A 20525-nucleotide genomic window follows, 5' to 3' on the forward strand; every position below is an offset into this window, starting at 1 on the left:
AATATAATGATAAAAGGGTCAATTCAGCAAGAGGACATAAGAATTGCAAATATATATACACTCAACATTGGAGCACCTAAATGTATAAAGAAAATATTAATAGATCTAAAGGGAGAGATAATAATAGTACAATAATAGTAGAGGATTTTAACACTTCATTTTCAGCTGTGGAAAAATCATCCATATAGAAAATTTAAAAAGAAACATTGGATTTAAATTGCAGTCTAGATCAAATGGTCCTAACATAAATTAACAGAATATTTCATCCCACAGTAGTATAATAGACATTTTTATTAACTGCACATGGAATTTTTTCCAGGATGGATCATATGTTGGGATACAAAACAAGTCTTAACATTTTTAAGATAATTGAAATCCTATAAAGAATATTTTCTGACCATAATGGTATAAAAGTAAAAAACCATAACAGAAATAATTTCTGAAACTTCGGAAAGTTGGACAACTCTTTCAGATTTAGTCATTGATATATTTTTCAAGGCAGTACTAGTTTACTTTCAGAGCAGTGGAGCCATTTTTTTCTCTGAAAAAAAAATTTCAGGGGTACTTGAAGGGTTCAGTGTTGTCAGCCACATGATCTATGTTCCTGAGACAATAATGATTGGAAACCTAATTCTAAATCTCAGCAAACCTTTTCAGAAAGTAACATATCAACAAGGGGAGCAGAAAAAAAAAAAACAGCCATAAAGAGGAGAAAACCTACAAAGTTTTATCTACACATATAGAGAAATAAATATCTCATGATAGTTATTAAAAAGTAATCCTGAAAGGATTGTGGTCTTTAGTATGGGGTTGGGGGTATGGCCAAGCTATGATGACATGGCAGGGAATACGTATTCTGGACCCCGAGTTACTCTGATTTTTCAGTTTCTTATCTATGCTGCCAAATGACCGAAAAGTAAAGAAGCATTTTGATGTAGTTGCTACAGGATAGTTAATTCAGGAACAGGGCAACGTGAAGAAACAAAGACATTGTATCTGGGGAGGCAAAAGAAAGTTATTAAACCTTCATAGCTACATGGAAACTTAAGTTACTGTGACACATATTTCTATGTGTTAATGCTGTAGTCTAAATATTGCTCTAAAACTTCTGTTGACATTTAATTGCCTTTGTAAAAGTATTAAGTAGTAAGACTTTTAAGAGGTGATAAGACCATGAGAGCTCCACTCTCATGGGTGCAATTGATGCATTATAAAAGGGTGAGATCAGCCTCCTTATTCTCTCTAGGCCACTTGCCTTCTGCCATGTGATGTCACAGCAAGAAGGCCCTTACAAGATGTCAACATCTTAATATTAAACTCCCCAGCTTCCAGAACAATGAGTCAGTAAATTTCTGTTCATCATATATTACCAACTGTCAGATACTCTGTTATAGCTATAAAAAAATACACTAAACCAACTAACTAAAATCTAGTTTGTTTTTCTTAAAAATACAGGTAAACTCCATGTTTCAGGCTTATTACAGTAGTCTGAATCATCATATATTGACAGATTGAAAAGATAAAAATTGGGGAGGGTAAATTAAATTTAAATTTGAAATAAACAACAAATACTTATTTTAGTAAAAGTATAATTCCTCAAATATTTGCTATATAATCATATAAAAATTACAATCATTGTTTATCTGAAATTCAAATATAATTGGATATCCTTTTTTTATCTAACAATGCCAAATCAATGGAAAGTGGATGAAAATATTAGACTGGTTTGCTGGTAGGTTGGCTCATTATAAAATAACTAAATTAATAATGGTAATAATAATGATAACAGCAACCTGTATTTGTAGAGTTTGCCAATCTCTGTCGCTTAAATAGTCTCCCGTGGCCAATTTCAAACTACCAACATAAACTGAATATACAGGTAGAAAAAGACAAGCACAGTAAACCATTGTAAACTAACTTTAGCACAACAGTGACTATACATCTTTTTTATTTTATTTTTTTTTAGATTGAGTCTTGCTCTCTCTCCCAGGATGGAGTGCAATGGCACAATCTTGGCTCATTGTAACCTCTACATCCTGGGTTCAAGCGATTTTCCTGCCTCAGCCTCCCGAGGAGCTGGAGGGCGCACCACCATGCCCAACTAGTTTTTGTATTTTTAAGTAGACATGGGGTTTCACCATTTTGGCCAGGCTGGTCTTGAACTCCCCACCTCAGGTGATCCACCAGCTTCAGCCTCCCAAAATGCTGGGATTACAGGCATGAGCCACCACTTCTAGTCAACCATCATTTTTTAATCCTCTTACTTAAAAATAAAAAAAGATCTCACACAATCCTCCATTTTCTGTGCTTCCTATAAATAGTGGGATTTAGTTACATGTCTGCCATCTATAAGAAGCAAAGAAAATGGATGTAGTTACATGTCTGCCATCTAGAAGAGCCATGAGGACAGGATGTCCAAACATCCACAAGAAAAGTGCCTAAGCCCTACGTCATTTTTTGGAGGTGAACTATGAGATCAGGTACACTTACATTGAAATGTGTTTTGTGAGAAGAAATGAAATTTAATTCTGTGAAGCCACAGATAGTTTGGGATTTATCCATTAAAACATCTAGAATTTATTTTATCTTGTAAGCCAGTTTTGTTATGTGGATCATAATGCAGGCAAATATTAGGGACCAAAATAAAAATTTCACTATTTTAGTCATCATTTAAAATATTTATTATATATTTATTAAATTAGAAACATTTTATTAGATATGGAGAATACAACAATGATTTCTGTAGGTAGTTTAGAAAGCTTAGAGAAAGTTTAGACAGTTTAGAAGCCAAAAAAAAAAATCCAACGTAGTATAGACTAATAGGAAAGGGCACTGTTTTAGAATCATACTGAGCAATTGAATGGCAGGATACTTGTTTTGTGTCTTTCTACTTACTGTTAAACATACCTGGAATGCCATCTCCTTTTTCTGTTTATTAAATTGCTGCTCATTATTCAAGACCTACCTCAAATGTTATCTCTCTGTGCTTTCCAAATATTGCTTCCTTTATACTTTATATTTTGAGCAAACTTCACCTATAGCTCTCTTGTAATTATATTTTCCATATTTATACTTATCACTGAATGTTGTATTCATTTAAATCTAGAACCCAGACATATATACCTTTATTTTCTCCTCCATTCCCAACAAAATGCTTCTGCACATAGTATTTAAGAACAGTCTTTGTGGCTTCTGTTTTGTATGAAGTGGTTTATTCCAGAAATCCAGCTGTGTAGCCGTAGTTCTCTTCATAATTATTATTAGAAAGCCAGGTATGTTTTATAAATAATGCTCCCTGTGACTGGCTATGATATATTATAATTTCTGAGATGCATTTTCATGTTTGCTCTTCGTGTCAGTACTTGTCTACATGCATGGCTGAAGAAATAATCCATGTATATATTGAATATACTCATGTGGAAGCTATACATTTCCCTTTGGATTATACTTAAGAATAAAGACTGCTTCTTATTTTGCTTCCTCCCAAGATCTAGTACAGTGCCTTCTGCATTTAAAATACTAAATAAGATTTCAAACAACCTTTTCCTCATCTATCTGTGCAATGCTATGCTAGCATAATCAATGGTGAAAAGTAACACAAGAACCCATGAGAATTGTCCATCAATGCTAGTCACATTTTGCCGTGCCTGGCAGAATTTGCTTTTCTCCCTTGCTTTGTAACAATATCTTCCCCATGTTTCTGATGGTACACAGCTTTGATTGCTACTTTCTAGACTGTTCCATCTGCTACTCTGTGATCTCCCAGCAGACAAGCCACTATACCATGCCACTTTAATTTTTGCTTTAGCGCCCTTTAATGGCTTCTCTGTCTTACCAGCCAGGCTTTAGCTCACTGTAAAGCACCTGCTAGGGAATTCTGTGACCAGCCTGGTGATTGTGATATGCTTTCAGAAATAAAGTAAAAATGCCTGTGGAATTGAGGTCAAAAATCTCCTTCATTTTTCTTGGCAGTTAATTGACTATGTTTTTCAGAGTAGGAATGTGAGTTATAGCATGCTTTTGTTCACAGGGTCAGAGTGAGAAATCAGCAGTTTCTGACACTGACCTTTCTAGATTCATTAAAAGGCTGCAACACACGTGCACAGGCTTTTAGGGTCATAGCCCTGTTAATGGCAGGTGTTTATTCTGTCAAATTAGAATACAGCTACACCATAACCTTATCATTGGCTACAGGTGTCAAGTTCATACTAGAGTTGACACACTCTTCTTACAGAGCTTCTGCAGAGATCCTAGCCTTACCTAATTAAAGAGGTTAACCTATGCCAGTCTTTAAAGTTGATTTAGTTTTGCATATAATGCCACCTATACATGGCTGAACATTAAATTAAGAAATAATTATTTCTTCTCTTGATAGCATAGAGTGAACTCATAACTGATGGAATCGAATACAAGTATTCAGGCAGAATAAATTGAATATTCACCTAGTATGTAAATTTTCCCTCCAAAGAAAGCACATTTTCATGACTCATGATTCTCAGGATTATTGTCTCTTTGATATATAATGATAATACAAGTATTTATGTTTTTAAAATTCCTTAAAATAATTATCATTTTTAAAAAAATTTATGCAGAATCTAGTTAGTTGCCTTATGTCTAATCCACATGCTTTCCGGAGGGCAAAAAGGGGGTTAAAATGTAATCTTTAGGCAGGTCTTCCTAACAAGAAACTAAATGATTCTTAGATATTTCTCAGGTCTGGACTTTTATTTTTAATTCTATAAAAATCCTACTAACACCATCTTTCTATAATTTTGATTAAAGATAAACATGTTCCACATGATATTTTCCCCCTTATTGTCTACTTATTTTTTCTCATTAAGAAGGCTTGTAATTCTTTCCGTACCTTGCTTAAGCATTAGTGATACGGTGAAAACTATCCCTCAAGAGTTTTGCTGTACTACTGCTTACCGATAAAGAAGCTAGTGTTTCTCAAGCCCCTGTTCACTTTATGCTAGGAAGTGGTAAGATGCAGGTGCATGCTAACAGCAAGGATGTTAATCTTCCAAAATAGATAATTTTCTAACATTAGTTTTCATCTTTGTACTTTTTCTTCAAGTAATTCCATGTAAAGTATAAAAATAAATAAACAGATAAAAGACAAGCAAGACCTTATTGATCTGTTTAAGGGCAATAAAGGTACAGAAACCTACAAACTTAGTCCTCTCCTAGTATTTCCATATAAGTCAATCATCTTTTCTTAGTGTGTCATAAAGCACAACATGAAAACCGCAGATGGATGAGATTAGATAGTTCTATCAGACTACCTCTGTTTGGGGATATTGTGGTTTGTATACATACATAAACACAGATATATACACAAATATATCTGTGTATATGTGTACATATATGTAATGTCATATAGACACATACACACATGGATGCACACATGCATGCATGTTAGAGAATTATTAAATATCATTAATAAAATGTAGCTATTCTAGATCCTGATTTTAAAGGGTATTCATTTTGTGAGAGAGAAATAAACGATTTTAAAGCAAATTGTAGTACTTTTAAAAACATGGCTTCAGAGAAAAATCCATACGTAGGCAGCAATAATCATCGTAGGCAGGCAAAATACTGTCACTTTTGATTATAAAGCTCATTAGTTTTATCAGTGTAAATATGAATATGAAAGTAGTTAGATATTATGTGATGAAAGGTTTCATATTGACTACTTGCAAAACTTTTCACATTCTAATGTGGATTTATAATTCCATTCTACTCACAATTTCTTTACATCTCTATTTTTTATAATTTGTTTTTATTTGTGTTTTCTGCAGAATAACTATCTTTCCATGTATTATGCCTCAAAATTAAGGCTTCGCTCAAGAAAAATTGCTATGCTGTATTCATTTGAACATCAATGTCTTATCGTATTTCTGCAAATAACAGATGTACTGTTTGCTACATGTGATATACTAGGCATTTCAAAACAATTTGCAGTAAGATGGTGGCAAAATACAAGTGTTCATGCAGTGCTTACAATGTGATAGGAGCAGAACATACAATTTTCTCTAATCCTCAAAATAAGTAGCTTTTTGCCAAAATTATAGGCAATTAAATAATCTTAGAGGAGTAAGTGATTAGCCAATAGATGCATGACTGATATATAATGTAGCCCAAGTTTAACTCCTAAGTTAACTACTAAATCTTACAATTACACACCATTTTGGGGCATTTCCCAGTTGCTATTAATCTCAATAAGATTATATAAAATGACATGCACATATATGTATACATGTGTATACATATATATGTATGCATATACACATATAATATTCAAATTACAATAAGCTTTTGTTCAGTAACCCAGAGGCTGTGGTTAACAGTGAAGAATTAATGCAATGTACACATCAGGATTTTTTTTTTTTTATGGTTCACTATTTCATTGGCTATGGGGAAGAAGGGAAGGTGCATACTGGAAAAATTTTGTATAGTCTGGCGGAAGCCTAATTTTTGTTGAGGTCAGTTTTTGTTTTTGCCACTTTCATTTGGAAAACTCTATAAATGGCCTAAGTGGTAGATACTCAGAATTCAGTTTTTGTCATTTAGGATTTCTTAGGGACTCTGGGCAAGGGAGGTGGTAATCTTCAGATTCACATTATGCCTCCATCCTGAATAATGCCAATCGATGTCATCTTATCACTGACTTGTCTCATCACCTCTCTTTGGATAACCTTCAAGTGTGCTGAATTTCAAGATTCTAGTGCAGTTCTTCCCAGAATGCGGTCTCCCAACCGACAGCAATAGCAGCAGTAGTTTGGAACTTGTTATAAAATTATATCATTAGGCCTCACTCATGAACTACTGAATTAGAAGCTCAGATGGGGCCCAGCAATCTACATTTGAACAAGCCTTTCAGGTAGAGATGATGCATGTCAAAATTTGAAAACCAGACCTCTAATCTGAAAAGCAGAGATCCCTTCTTGTCATGACTGCTACTGCTATAGCTTGTCTATACAGCTGCTGAAGTGCTAATTCCCCTGCTTCTTAGTGGAAAAACCACCAAAAGGAAGGGTGCAGTCCCGCTTCTTAGCTAAGAAAGAGATCGTGAAGGCATCAAAATGCCGAAGCCCATTCTGTCTTCTCTCCTGCTTTCACAGTAAGACTAATAAGAATGGTAGCTCCCGGCGGGGTGCGGTTGCTCACGCCTGTAATCCCAGCACTTTGGAAGGCCCAGGCGGGCGGACCACGTGATCAGGGAATCGAGACTATCCTGGCTAACACAGTGAAACCCAGTCTCTACTAAAAATACAAAAATTATTAGCCGGGTGTGGTGGCACGTGTTTGTAGTCCCAGCTGTCGGGAGGCTGAGGCAGGAGAATAGCTTGAACCTGGGAGGCAGAGGTTGCAGTGAGCCAAGATCGCGCCACTGCACTCCAGCCTGGGGCGACAGAGCAAGACTCCGTCTCAAAAAAAAGAAAAAGAAAAAGAATGGTAGCTCCTATCTCTTGAGTATCTCCTTTGCGTCTGACATTTTTCAGCTCATTAAATCTTCACAGCAACCAAATACAGATTACCTGCTAGCTTCTCTTTGGCCTTTAGTTGCAGAGGTTTGAGATTATTGCATTCCTTAGGTCACCACACAGTGCTATCACTGTCTTAGCAAGGTTTCACTCTTTTTTTTTTAACTTCCTTTTATCTATAATCTCCCCACAAACTCCATCTCCCCATAATGGGCAAACATCTTTATCTGTTATTTGTTTCATGTTATAATATTCGCATGTGCCTTTTAAAATGGGAATATTTTATTAATACAGTTTTAGATATATTTTTTCTAAATAGTTTAATTGAGATAAAATTCACATACCATACAAATCATCCACATGAAGAGCACAATTCAATGGCTTTTAGTATATTTGGACAGTAGTGCATCAGTTATCACAATCAGTTTTAGAAGAGTTTCATTACAAAAAACAGAAACAGAAGCAAAAAAAGTACACTTAACCTTAGGCATCACCCCACAACCCCTGTGATGGTTAATATTAAGTGTCAACTTGATTGGATTGACGGATGCAAAGTATTGTTTCTGGGTTGTCTGTGAGGGTGTTGCCAGAGATTAGCATTTGAGTAAGCAGACGGCATATCCTGGGACTTCATCTTGTGATCATATGAGTCAATTCTCAATAAACTACCTTCTACATATACCTATATCCTATTCGTTCTGTCCCTCTGGAGAACCCTGATTAATACAACCCCCATCCCACAACTCTAGACAACCACTAATCTACTTTCTCTTTCTGTAGATTTGCCTACCATGGATAATTCATATGTACTCTTTTGTGTCTGATTTAGTTCGTTTAGCATAATGTTTTCAAGGTTTTCCATGGCATAGCACATAACAATTCAATTCTTTATATTGCTGAATCATATACCATTGCATGGGTATACCATATTGTATTCATTAGTTGATAAACATTTGGGTTAATTGCAAATTTTAGCTATTATAAATGCAGCTATGGACATTCGTGTATATGTTTTTATGTGGATTTTTAAAAAAAAATTTCTTTTGGGTACATAATCCAACCATGTCATAATTGTTTGTTTTATTCCATTATAATTTTTTAAACATTTTTTAGCCAGTCTAGCTAAAGATGTATCTACTTTGCAAACCTTAAAAAAACTGGTTTCCTTGACTTTATTGTTTTTCTATTTTTTACCTTATTAATTTCAACATGAATTCATATTATACCTTTCCTTCTGCTTGGTTTGGGGTTAGTTTCCTCTTCTTTTAGTATTTTAAGGTGGAAGTTCTTGTTTTCTTTTAAATTTAGACATTTAAGGGTGTATATTTTCCCTGACGCACTGTTTTAGCAGCATCTTCTGTGTTTTACATTGTATTCATCTTCAATAAGTCGAAGTATTTTCTAATTCAACTTGCCTTCTTTGACCAATTTGTTATCTAGTGGTCTTATTTGTGAATTTCCCAAATTTCTTTTGATTATTACTTTTAAATTTCACTCAATGTGTACAATTTGTATGGTTTCAATAATTTTAAATTTATTGAGGCTTGTTTATTGGCTTAGCAAATGGCCTGTGCTAAATCCAGATAATGTTTCTTGTGTTTCTTTATTTTGAGACAGGATCTTGCTCTGTCACCAAAGCTGGAGTGCAATGGTGCCATCTGAGCTCACTGCAAATCCGCTTCCTATGGTTAAGCAATCCTTCCACCTCAGCCTCCAGTTTTAGAACAGTTTCATTGCAAAAAACAGAATCAGAAGTGAAAAAAGTACACTTAACCTTAGGCATCACCCCACAATCCCTGTGATGGTTAATATTAAGTGTCAACTTGATTGGATTGATGGATGCTAAGTATTGTTTCTGGGTTGTCTGTGAGGGCAGGCACCTCCACACCCAAACTTTTTTTTGTATTTTTAGTAGAGACAGAGTCTTGCCATGTTGCCCAGGCTAGTCTTGAACTCCTGAGCTCAAGCAATCTGCCTGCCTTGGCCTCCCAAATGCTGAGATTACAGTCGTGAGCCACCTCACCTGGTGAGGTTTTTCATGTATATTCTTTTGTATTGTGTTTTTCATGTGTATTCTTTTTGATTGAGTGTTCTGTAGGCTTTCTTAGATCTAATTTGTGTAAGTGTTATGTATGTTTTATTTCCCTTGTTGATCTTCTGATGAGTTCTATCCATTACTTAAAGGCAGATGTTGAAATCTCCAGATATTATTGTTGAATTATCTATTTCTTCCCTTAATTGCATCTGCCTTTGCTTTGCATCTTTTGGGACTCAGGTGTTTGATGTAAGTTTATCAATGTTATAACTTTCCAATAAGTTGACCCTATTATGAAATTATATACCCTTTTGAATCTCCATTTGCGTTTTTCTTTATAAAGTCAAATTGGCCGATATTAATATAGACACTGCAAATTTCTAATGGTTATTTGCATGATATATATGTTTCCCTATTTTTACTTCTGATGTATAATATTTGTACTTCTGAATCTAAAATGTGTCTCTTTAGGCGACATATAATTACATCTTGATTTTTAGCTAGTGTGGCAATCTCTGCCTTTAATTAGATTATGTATTTCAGTCACAATTTGTTATTAATAATCTAATTAAATTTAAGCATGCTATAATACTTTTTGTTTTCTAAGTGCCTCATATCTTCTTTGTTCTATTCTTCATTTATTTTTTTTTGTACTAAGTAAATATTTTTTATTGCAATGTTTTAATTCCATTAAAGGTCTTTTTTTCTTTTTAGCTAAAGGTTTGGTGTTATTTTCTTAGTAGTTTGTCTAGGCTTACAATATACATCTTAAATTATCAGAAGGTACTTCACATGACAAATAAATTACTTACATATAGCTCTATTCTCTCATCCCCTTTACTTTTTTCCCTTTATGACTATAGTTATGCATATATTTCCTGTATGTATATAATATTATGGGCCCAAAAAACAGTTATAATGATTATATAATTTTATCTATTTATTTATTGAGACAGAGTCGCTCTCTGTTGCCCAGGCTGGAGTGCATTGGGGCAATCTCGTCTCACTGCAGCCTCTGCCTCCTGAGTTCAAATGATTCTTCTGCCTCAGCCTCCCGAGTAGCTGGGATTACAGTGCGTGCCACCATGCCCGGCTAATTTTTGTATTTTTAGTAGAGACGGGCTTTCTACACGTTGTCCAGGCTGGGTCTCGGTCTCAAACTCCTGACCTCAGGTGAACCGCCTGCCTCGGCCTCCCAAAGTGCTGGCATTACAGGTGTGAGCCACCATGCCCAGCCAATGATTATATAATTTTATGTCTATTGAAAAAGGAGAGAAACACAAGTATGTATTTATAGAATTTGCTGTATTTATCTTATTATTTTTCACTTCTGCTACCTTTCACATGTTCCCTTGGGTTACAGTTAACAATCAGTGTCATTTTCTTAATCTAATACAACTGTGTTAACATCCATTTCTTTGTGCTGTTATTGTCAAATATATTACATTTATATATGTTACAAACTGCACCACAATTATATACATATAGATTTATACAATTGTTTTATATGATTGCTTTTGAGTCAGGTAAGAGAAGCTAAAATAAGCATTTGTACTGCCTTTTATAATTATGCAATGAATTTTACTGTGTCTTCCTCTGTCTCCATATACTATACTATATTTTAGTGGATAATATAGTTTGGATCTGTGCCCCCCCCCAAATCTCATGTTGAAATGTAATCCTCAGTGTTGGAGGTGGGGCCTGGTGAGAGGTATTTGGATCATGGGAGTGGATTTCTCATGAATGGTTTAGCACCAAATCCTTGGTGTTATCCTCCCAATAGTCGATGAGTTCTCATGAAATATGGTTGTTTAAAAGTGTGTGGCACCCCACCTCCACCTCCGCTGCACCTCAACCCCCTGCCACTCCCTTGCTTCTGCTTTCACCAAGTGAAGCGCCTGTTCCCACTTTGCCATTGCCATGAGTAAAAGCTCCTTAAGGCCTCAAGAAGCTGAGCAGATGGCGGAGCCATGCTTCCTGTAGAGCCTGCAGAACCATGAGTCAATTAAACCTCATTTTTAAATAAATTACCCAGTCTCAGGTATTTAATTATAGCAATGCAAGAATGTCCTAATACAGTGGATTTAGATGTCTATCTGGGTTTACTTGTTTTTGGCTTGAAGAACTTTTATTAGTGTTCTTGTAAAGCAGGCCATCTAGCAACACAGTCTCTTTTTATTTATATGGACATTTCTTTATTTTGCATTGACTTTTGAAAGATAATTTTCTGGATACAAGATTTTTTTTTGCTCTTTATTTTCTTTCAGTACATTTAATATGCCATTTCAATGTCTTCTGGCATCTGTTGTTTCTGTTAAGACACCAACTGTTAATTTTATTGAGGTTCCTTTGTTGATTTTATTTTTCTAACTATTTTCAGACGTTCTCTTTGTCTTTGGCTTTCAGTAATTTTCTATCATGTGTCTGGGTGTGGATCTCTTTGCATTTATTCTACTTGGAGTTGCAGCTTAATGTTTTTCAGTAAATTGGTAAGTTTTCTTGTCATTATATATTCTCTCGGCTTATTTCACTTTCTCTTTTCCTACTAGTACTTCCTGTATGCATATGTTGCTGCATTTAAAAGTGCTTTGCATGTCTCTGAGACTCTGTTCAACTTTTTTTATTCCATTTTCTTTCTGTTCTTGGATTGCCTAACTTCTGTCGATCTATCTTATAGTTTGTTGATTCTTCTTGTTCAAATCTATTGTTAAACCCCTGTAGTGAATAATTCATTCAGTTATTGTGCCTTTTACCTCCAGAATTATCATTCGGTTTATATTTCATAATTTTTACCTCCTTGTTGATAGTCTCTATTTGATGGGACACTGACATCATACCTTCCTTTACTTCTTAAGATTGCTTCCTTTAGTTCTTTGAAGATTTTTATAATGACACTTTGACACCTTTGTTAAGTATTAAATATTTCCTTCTCACAGAAAGTTGTTGTTGCCTACTTTTTCCTGTTCTTGAGTTCCAAATTTGTGTTTCTTTGTATGCCTCATAATTTTTTTGTAGGAAACTAGTCATTTTGGGTAATTTATAGTACCTATTCTGGATATTGATTCCCCTCCTCATTTCTGGGCTTGTTTTTGGTGTTGTTTACTTGCTTATTTATTTTATGAAATGAATGGGTTAATGTAGTGAAGACTATTTCTCCTACGGTGTTAAGCCCTTGGTGTCACTCCTCAGTGGGCACAACGTTGGCTGTGTGCTGCTTTAATCTGAGATTACAGTGGTTTGTGCAGATCTCTCTTTGTTTCTTTCCTTGATCTCTCTCTTAACCTGTTTACTTTATTTGCTATTATGCACTGCATATTAGTTTACACTAATTACTGGTCATTTGCTTTCTTGCCCTGGAACACAGAAGCCTGGTACATTAAATTTTTCAAGGGTAGTTTTTAAGGCCAGTCTTTGAGGTTTGTTTAATCCCCGGAGGGCTCTTCTTAGCTATACCTTTCCATGGTTTTCTCTGGTGAACTAGATGGGCTATGGTTCATCTTGTTGCTTTTAACTAAGAGAAAGAGTTTATTCAAGAAAGCCCTTAGGCTTGAACTTCCTCAAACTTTTTTTTCTTTTTAAAGAAAAGGCAGTTCCTTTTAGAAAAAATTTCTACTCTCACAAATAATATGCAATAAATCTTGCTGCACACGTTCATATATGGAATGGCACGGGAATTCTTAGAAATATAATTCTAAGAACAAAATTTGTGATTAACTGATAATACATATAGTTAAATATAACTAAGATGCCTCAGATTACTTTCCATTGTAAGTGTGCCTTTCTCTACTCCAGTAACAGCAAATGAGCATTTCTGTATTCTGCCTCCCTGGAAATGCTTGGCATTATCCAGCTTTCTTTCTACACAGTAAAATAGATGTCAGTCGATAGCTCACCATTTAAAGTTCTATTTATCTGATTAATAATGATTTTGATCATTTCCTAAAAGATTTATTGTTTTTCAGATTTGCTCTTCTGTAAATTGGTTTTTGCCAGTTTTCCATTTTTCTGTTGCAATTGTTGATTTTTAAAAATATTTACATTTTTGTGTATATTCCAGAGAATAATTCCTTTTTGGTATTAATCATTGCAAAGAACTTTTCCTATTTGTCATTTATATACTACCTCTATCCATGGGGTTTTATTCTTTGTTTGTTTAACAGAAATCTTTAAGAAGTAAAAGTACAAACAAAAAAGGAAAAAAATAATACTTACCTGATATTAAAGATTTACTATTTTTCCTTTTATTAGGTCACAAAGTTAACTTCCTAAATTTTCTTCTAATTTTTTAGTTATATTAAGCAACTTCAGGTCTTTAATCTACCCAGTACTCACTATTTTACATGGTGTTAGGAAAAGAATCAATTTTATTTTTCTCTGTATGATGAGTACATTTTCCCAATACCGCCTATAAAATAAACAACCCACTCCTTATTGACTTGTTGAGGTCTTTTTATTTTTTATTAAGTTTTCATAGATACAAGTCTGTCTCTGAAATATTCCTGTTCCTATTTATAATGTTTCTACCAAGTCATGCTGTTCTCAGACTTCCAAATATTTTTTCCATTTATACAAGTAAAACTTTTCATAAAATACACTATTGAATAAAAAACTGAAGCTTTATTTATCTTGTTGATCAACTCTGAAACGAAAATGTTAAAAGGAATGCATTCTAAATGTTACAATTTTTTCCTCTCTTAGTAATAGGGTATTCTTTGCCTGAGAACATTGACTTAATTATAAATGCAGAGATGTCTTTGAAAGCAGCATTTCCCTCCCCTCCTTTATTCTGTCTATGTGGTGAAAATAGAGGAAAATACTGACAAATTAAAGTAGCCAATATTTAGACATATACAACTGACCTTCCAGAGAGATCTAGATATATACACATATGTATTTGTACACCTCTTGTATTTTTATAGATTCAGGGGTTACATGTACAGGTCCATTACATGGATATACTGCGTAGTGGTAAGATTAGTGTTTCTAGTGTACCCATTATCCGGATAGTGAACATTGTGCCCAAACGGTAGTTTTGCAACTCTCCCCCATTCCCAGCCTTCCCCCTTTTGAACCCCCCAGTGTCTGTTGTTTCCCTCAGCATGTCCATATATACCCATTCTTTAGTTCCCACTTGTAAGCAAAAAAATGCAGCATTTGATTTTCTGCTTCTAAGTTATTTCACTCAGGATAATGGCCTCCAGCTTCTTCCATGCTCTTGCAAAAGACATTATTTCATTCTTTATATAGCTATGTAGTATTACACGGTGTGTATATATATATATAGATAGATAGATAGATAGAGTGATATATATACAATATATATGATGATATATAATATATATTATGTATATAAAAAACACATTTCTTTATCCAATCATCTGTTGATGGACATTTAGGTTGATTGGACTTTGTTATTGTAAATTGTGCTGCAATAAACACATGAGTGCAGGTGTCTTTTTGATAAAATAATTTCATTTCTTTTAGGTAGATATCAATTAATGGGATTGCTGGGTCAGACAAACGCAAATTAAAACCACAGTGAGATACCATCTCACACCTGTTAGAATATTATTAAAAAGTCAAAAAACAACAGAGATTGACAAAAATGCAGACAGAGTAAAGGGAATACTTTGAATTTTATATTTCCACACTGTTATGGAAATATAAGTTAGTACAACCGCTATGGAAAATAGTATGGAGACTTTTCAAAGAACTAAAAAGAACTACCATTGGATCCATTGGATGCAGTTTTTTTTTTTTTTTTTTTTAAGACACAGTCTCACTCTCTTGCCAGGCTGGAGTGCGGTGGCACGATCTCTGCTCATGGCAACCTCTGCCTCCCGGGTTCAAGTGATTCTCCTGCCTCAGCCTCCCGAGTAGCTGGGACTACAGGCACGCGCCACCACGCCCAGCTAATTTTTGTATTTTTAGTAGAGGGGAGGTTTCATCATGTTGGCCAGGATGGTCTCGGTCTCTTGACCTCATGATCCTCCCACCCTGGCTTCCCAAAATGCTGGGATTGCAGGCGTGAGCCACTGTGCCCGGCCTGGATGCAGATATATTTTAATATTAGAAAATATGCCCCTCAATACATACAAATTCTCAGAAAGAAGGAAGTCTGTATATCTTTTTTCCTGACCTTGCCGTGATGCATTTTATGCTTCTCTTCTTTGTGCCTTATTTATCATGACCTTCATCCACAAATCACAAAGGCCCCTTCATAGCTGTAGTCTGTAAGATTCATTAGTTATTTATTAACTTAATAATTATTATAAAGTGTCTTCTGTTTTAGGCACATGGGATATAGATCTGTGAATAAAAAGACAGCTATCTCTGCCCTCATAAAGCCATATTCTAAACAAGAGATGATAGATAATAAACAATGAACACAATAAATCTGTAAATGATCTAGGATATTAAAGGTCAACACAGAAAATAAAAACTGAGTAGGTATTGTGAAATTAGGAGTGCCTGGCTGCAATTTTATGGCAGGATATATCTTCCTGTGAAGTTGATATTTGAACCAAGCCCTGAGAGAGGCAAGGGTGCTTTTGAGGGAAGAAAGGAGTAGTACTATGAGACACTTGGATGGTTTCCAATTTTTGGCTTCCATGAATAAGGCTGCTATATGAATTCCAGTGCACTTAAAATATGTATCTGTCTTCTTTTCCGTAGCTGAACAGTTATCTTATTTAGTTACATTCCCACCAGCAAGGTATCAGAGTCCCACTTGCTCCACATCCTCAGCAACATCTGCTTTTGTCCACTTTATTTGTTTTTAACGTGAGTTAAAGTGGTATCTTATTATGGATTTAATTAATTTTTCTAATAATTAATGGTGCTGAGTACCTTTTCTTCTGTGATCACTGGCTATTTTTGTACCTTCTTTTGTGTAGCGTCTGCTAAGTCTTTTACCCTTTCCCTTTTTAATTACTTGGTTGTTTTTCTTCCTTAGATGAAAGCTTGATAGAGGTAGTTTTCTGTCTTTTTTTACTCCTGTCTCATAGAAGTGAAATATATGCCTTATTAGGCACTTATAAAATGTAGTATATTATAACTTACCAAGAATGTCACATAGTGTTATCATTGTTCTAATTAATAATCCCATTCTATGTTGAGAATGTCAGATTTCTCAAAATGGTAGGATTTTTATCTTACATGTTCATTTTGTTTTTTGCTATTTTTTGCTGATAGGTTTTATTTTTGATATGCAGTATACTCACATGAATAAAAATCCAAATAATATAAAATAGAAAACTTTAAGAAATCTCTCTGTGTTTAGCCACTTGTGTAACAGCACAAGTTCTCCATCCACAGTCAATGAACATTATTTGTTTCTTGTGTGTCTTTATGAAGACATTTTATGTGTATAAAATCAAATGAAGAATATATATTAATGTATGTACTTTTCCACAGAAGATAGGATGTATAGCTCTGCATTTTGACTTTTTGAAATATTATTATGAATTACAACAAACATAAACATAAATAATATGTACAACATATGAGCTTGAATAATCATTACCCAGGTAAAGTTTTATTTATTTGGAATTTAATAAATGTAAACATACATAGAAAATATTTTATTGTATCTGGCTAACTTTACATAATTTTTAGGATACACCCAAGTTGCATATTTGTCATTCATCTACCTCTGTTGCTATACAGTGTTCTGTTGTACAAATATGCTAAATATTCTACTGTTGAACATTTGGGTTGCTTCTAGTTTCATTGTACTATCACCAGTCTTTCTGCATAACATTATTCATCTCAGCTTATCTAGATTTACTGAATGTCTATCCTCAGGGCTGCGTAGAACATGATGCTGACTCTTTACTAATGCAATAGAATAGGTTAACCAAAGATAAATGTTATTCTCTAACCGTTGTTCTCTAACCATTGATCTGTGAGGTATTTCACAAAGTACGAAATACCAGCTTGTCAGCATTGTTGTAAATGATTTGTACCTGGCTTTGGTAGAGTGTGCAGGATTTTGATAATTAACTTTGGTCATGTAGTTGGAATTTGACTACGTGACCAGCTCACCATAAGAATCACCATGAACAGACTGTTGGCTTCTTGGTACCAAGATATACTGATGCTTGTTATGGCACATCATGACCTAGACACCAAGCATTTCCTGTGTAATGCAATGGTGGGAGAACAAAAAAGTTTACTCCTAAGATCCCCAGACCTTTTTCAATGTATATATTTCTCCTGCATTTGCCTGGAACAGTTTTTCATGAGTATAAACTGAGCAATATGAGTCCCTTAAAAAATCAAACACAAAGTAAATAATGTGTATTTAATGCACATGCCATATAAGCATCTGGTGTGTGTGTGTGTGTGTACACATATATACGTGTGTGTGTATATATATAGTGTGGGTGTATATATTCATATATATATATGAATGTACCAATACTTTGTGTATATTTAAGATTGGAATGACTGGATAATACAACATTTATGTCTTTACATTTACTGGTAATGACAAATCGTTTTCTATGCACATGCCATTAATATTTTTTATAAGAATCTGGTGTGTCTGTGTGTGTATACATATATATGTGTGTGTGTATATATATATATAATGTGTGTGTGTATATATATACACATTCATGCATATGAATGTACCAATATTTTGTGTATATTTAAGATTGGAATGATTGGATAATACAACATTCACATCTTCACATTTACTGGTAATGACAAATCATTTTCTAATGTGGTGGTTCCAATTTTCACCCCTGATGGTAGTTTATGAGAGGTCCTTTTACTCCAACAATAGCCAACCCCTGGAATGCGCAGATTTTTAAATGTCTGCTAATCTGTTGGGTGTGTAATAGCTTTTGGTTTTATTTTGCATTTCTCTCATTATTAAACAAGTTGAAAACATTTTTACAGGTTCATTGGCCGTTTCTGTCAAGGTGCCTCTCTGCAAACACAAGGTCTTTTCTAAAATACTTATTTTTTATGAAGCTTCTTACTTCATGGTTTCTGTTTTAAAGGTCCGCAGCAGAAAGCTTCCTGTATTCTGAGGACATAAAGACATTTTCTACATTATGTGGTAAAAGCGTCAGTGTTTAAGTATATGATTCATTTTTATTGTTTGCTTATTTGTTTAGTAATATTTGGAGTCAGTTTCCTTTTTTAAATTCCTTATTCTCTTCTTTCTTCTCCTCTTTTTTGTTCTTCCTCCTCCTTTTTCTTCTTTTAATAAGGCCAATGAGTTATGCTGATACTTACTTTAAAAAATATTTTATACACTTTATTTTTCATAAAATGTCCATAAGTTTAGGGCTGCCTGTGGGTTTTTATTGAGTCCCTTTGTCCTATGTTTCTACTCATATGAATGCTACACTGCCTTGATTTATGCAGCTTCACAAGGGTCGTTATTGAGTACAGCGACTCCTCCAACCTTGCCCTCTCTCAAAATGCAACATTTTGGTCTTTTGCATTTCCATGAAGTTTTAGAATCAGAATTTTCAGTTATACTGGCATACATATGCATATAAACAAGTAAAACCACATAGAAACTGTTGAGATATTTATTGGCATTGCATTGGAATTATAGATCAATTTGTAGAAAATAAGCATAATAATAATATTGGGTTGTTCAGTGCATGAGCATGGTTCATGTCTTCATTAAATTTGATATTATTTAACTTTTTCTAGAATGTTTTATACTTTCCTGGATAAATTCATTTTTTGGAACTTGACATAAAATGATTTTGGCTATAGATTTTTTCCTAATATTTTTAGTAACTGATCTAATAATTTTAATGGTAATAGAATTATTCAGGGTTGTTATGTTTTGGAATCATGTAGAGGATGTGTCCATCCCTGATTAAAACTATTTCTGGGTATTTTATAATTTTCAAGCAATTTAAAATTGTTTTACATTTTAATTTTTCAATTAAAAATATTGCAAATGTAGAGCATTATGACTGAAATTTTTGCAAATTGACTTTACATTTAACATATTTACTAAATTCTTCTATTAGTTTTATTACTTTATCTTCGCCTATATAATCACATTTTTTAAAGTAATGACAGTTGTTTTCGTTTGCTCTTTTGAAATCTTAATATTTTGTTGCTATTTGCTTCTTGTATTAATGATGTAGTGTGGTGTAGAATAAAAGTGGTGAAAATAAGCACCCCTTTTTTGTTTTGTTGCTGTGTCTTGAGTATTACTTTGATAATTTGAATTATTTATAGAAACTTGTCCCTTTAAATTACATTTTTAAATGCAGTATAATTCTTAAAAATACATCATACAGTATTATTTTGTCATTTTTAACATCTCTGAGATCTGTAGTGGTATTCTTTTTTATTACTGACACTTTTTTTATTAGAAGAGTTACTTAGGATATATATGTATATAGATACATATATTTCTATAACTATATCTATATAGTTGTTTCTTTTTTTAACTTTTATTTTACTTTCGTGCATACATGTGCAGGTTTTCTGTATAGGTAATTGCATGTCACAGGAGCTTAGCATACAGATTATCCTATTACCTAGGTACTAGGCATAGTATCTGATGGGTAGTTTTTCAATCCTAATTCACCATTTTCAAAAATACAGAGTAGTCCCTGGGAATTTAATTGTTATGTAATTGCTTGCTGTTATTATTGTAGTTGAGAAGTTTGGATGAGTGAAAATGAGGTTTGCTCAGAAATGTGGGGAAAATTTGACAATTGCTGTTTACAGTGGAGATGGACAAAGATGCTTAGGCTGTCAGACAGACAAGATGAGGGAATTTGGCTAATTATTTGGCTGATGGAAGAGGATGTTAAATGAAGAAAAAGTTGTACTGCCTTTATTCAAATATATTGCCTATCATAATGTTTATTGAATAGATAGGTCTGGGACCTCTTAAAAGACACTTCTACCTTGTTAAAAATATAGTCACTAAATCAATAGACCAGACCACTGGTGTCTACAAAAGTATGGTAATTGTCACTCTTGCAAACATTATCACAATTATATAATAC

The sequence above is a fragment of the Symphalangus syndactylus genome, chromosome 3 (assembly GCF_028878055.3).
Source record: "Symphalangus syndactylus isolate Jambi chromosome 3, NHGRI_mSymSyn1-v2.1_pri, whole genome shotgun sequence".
Classification (NCBI taxonomy): Eukaryota; Metazoa; Chordata; class Mammalia; order Primates; family Hylobatidae; genus Symphalangus; species Symphalangus syndactylus.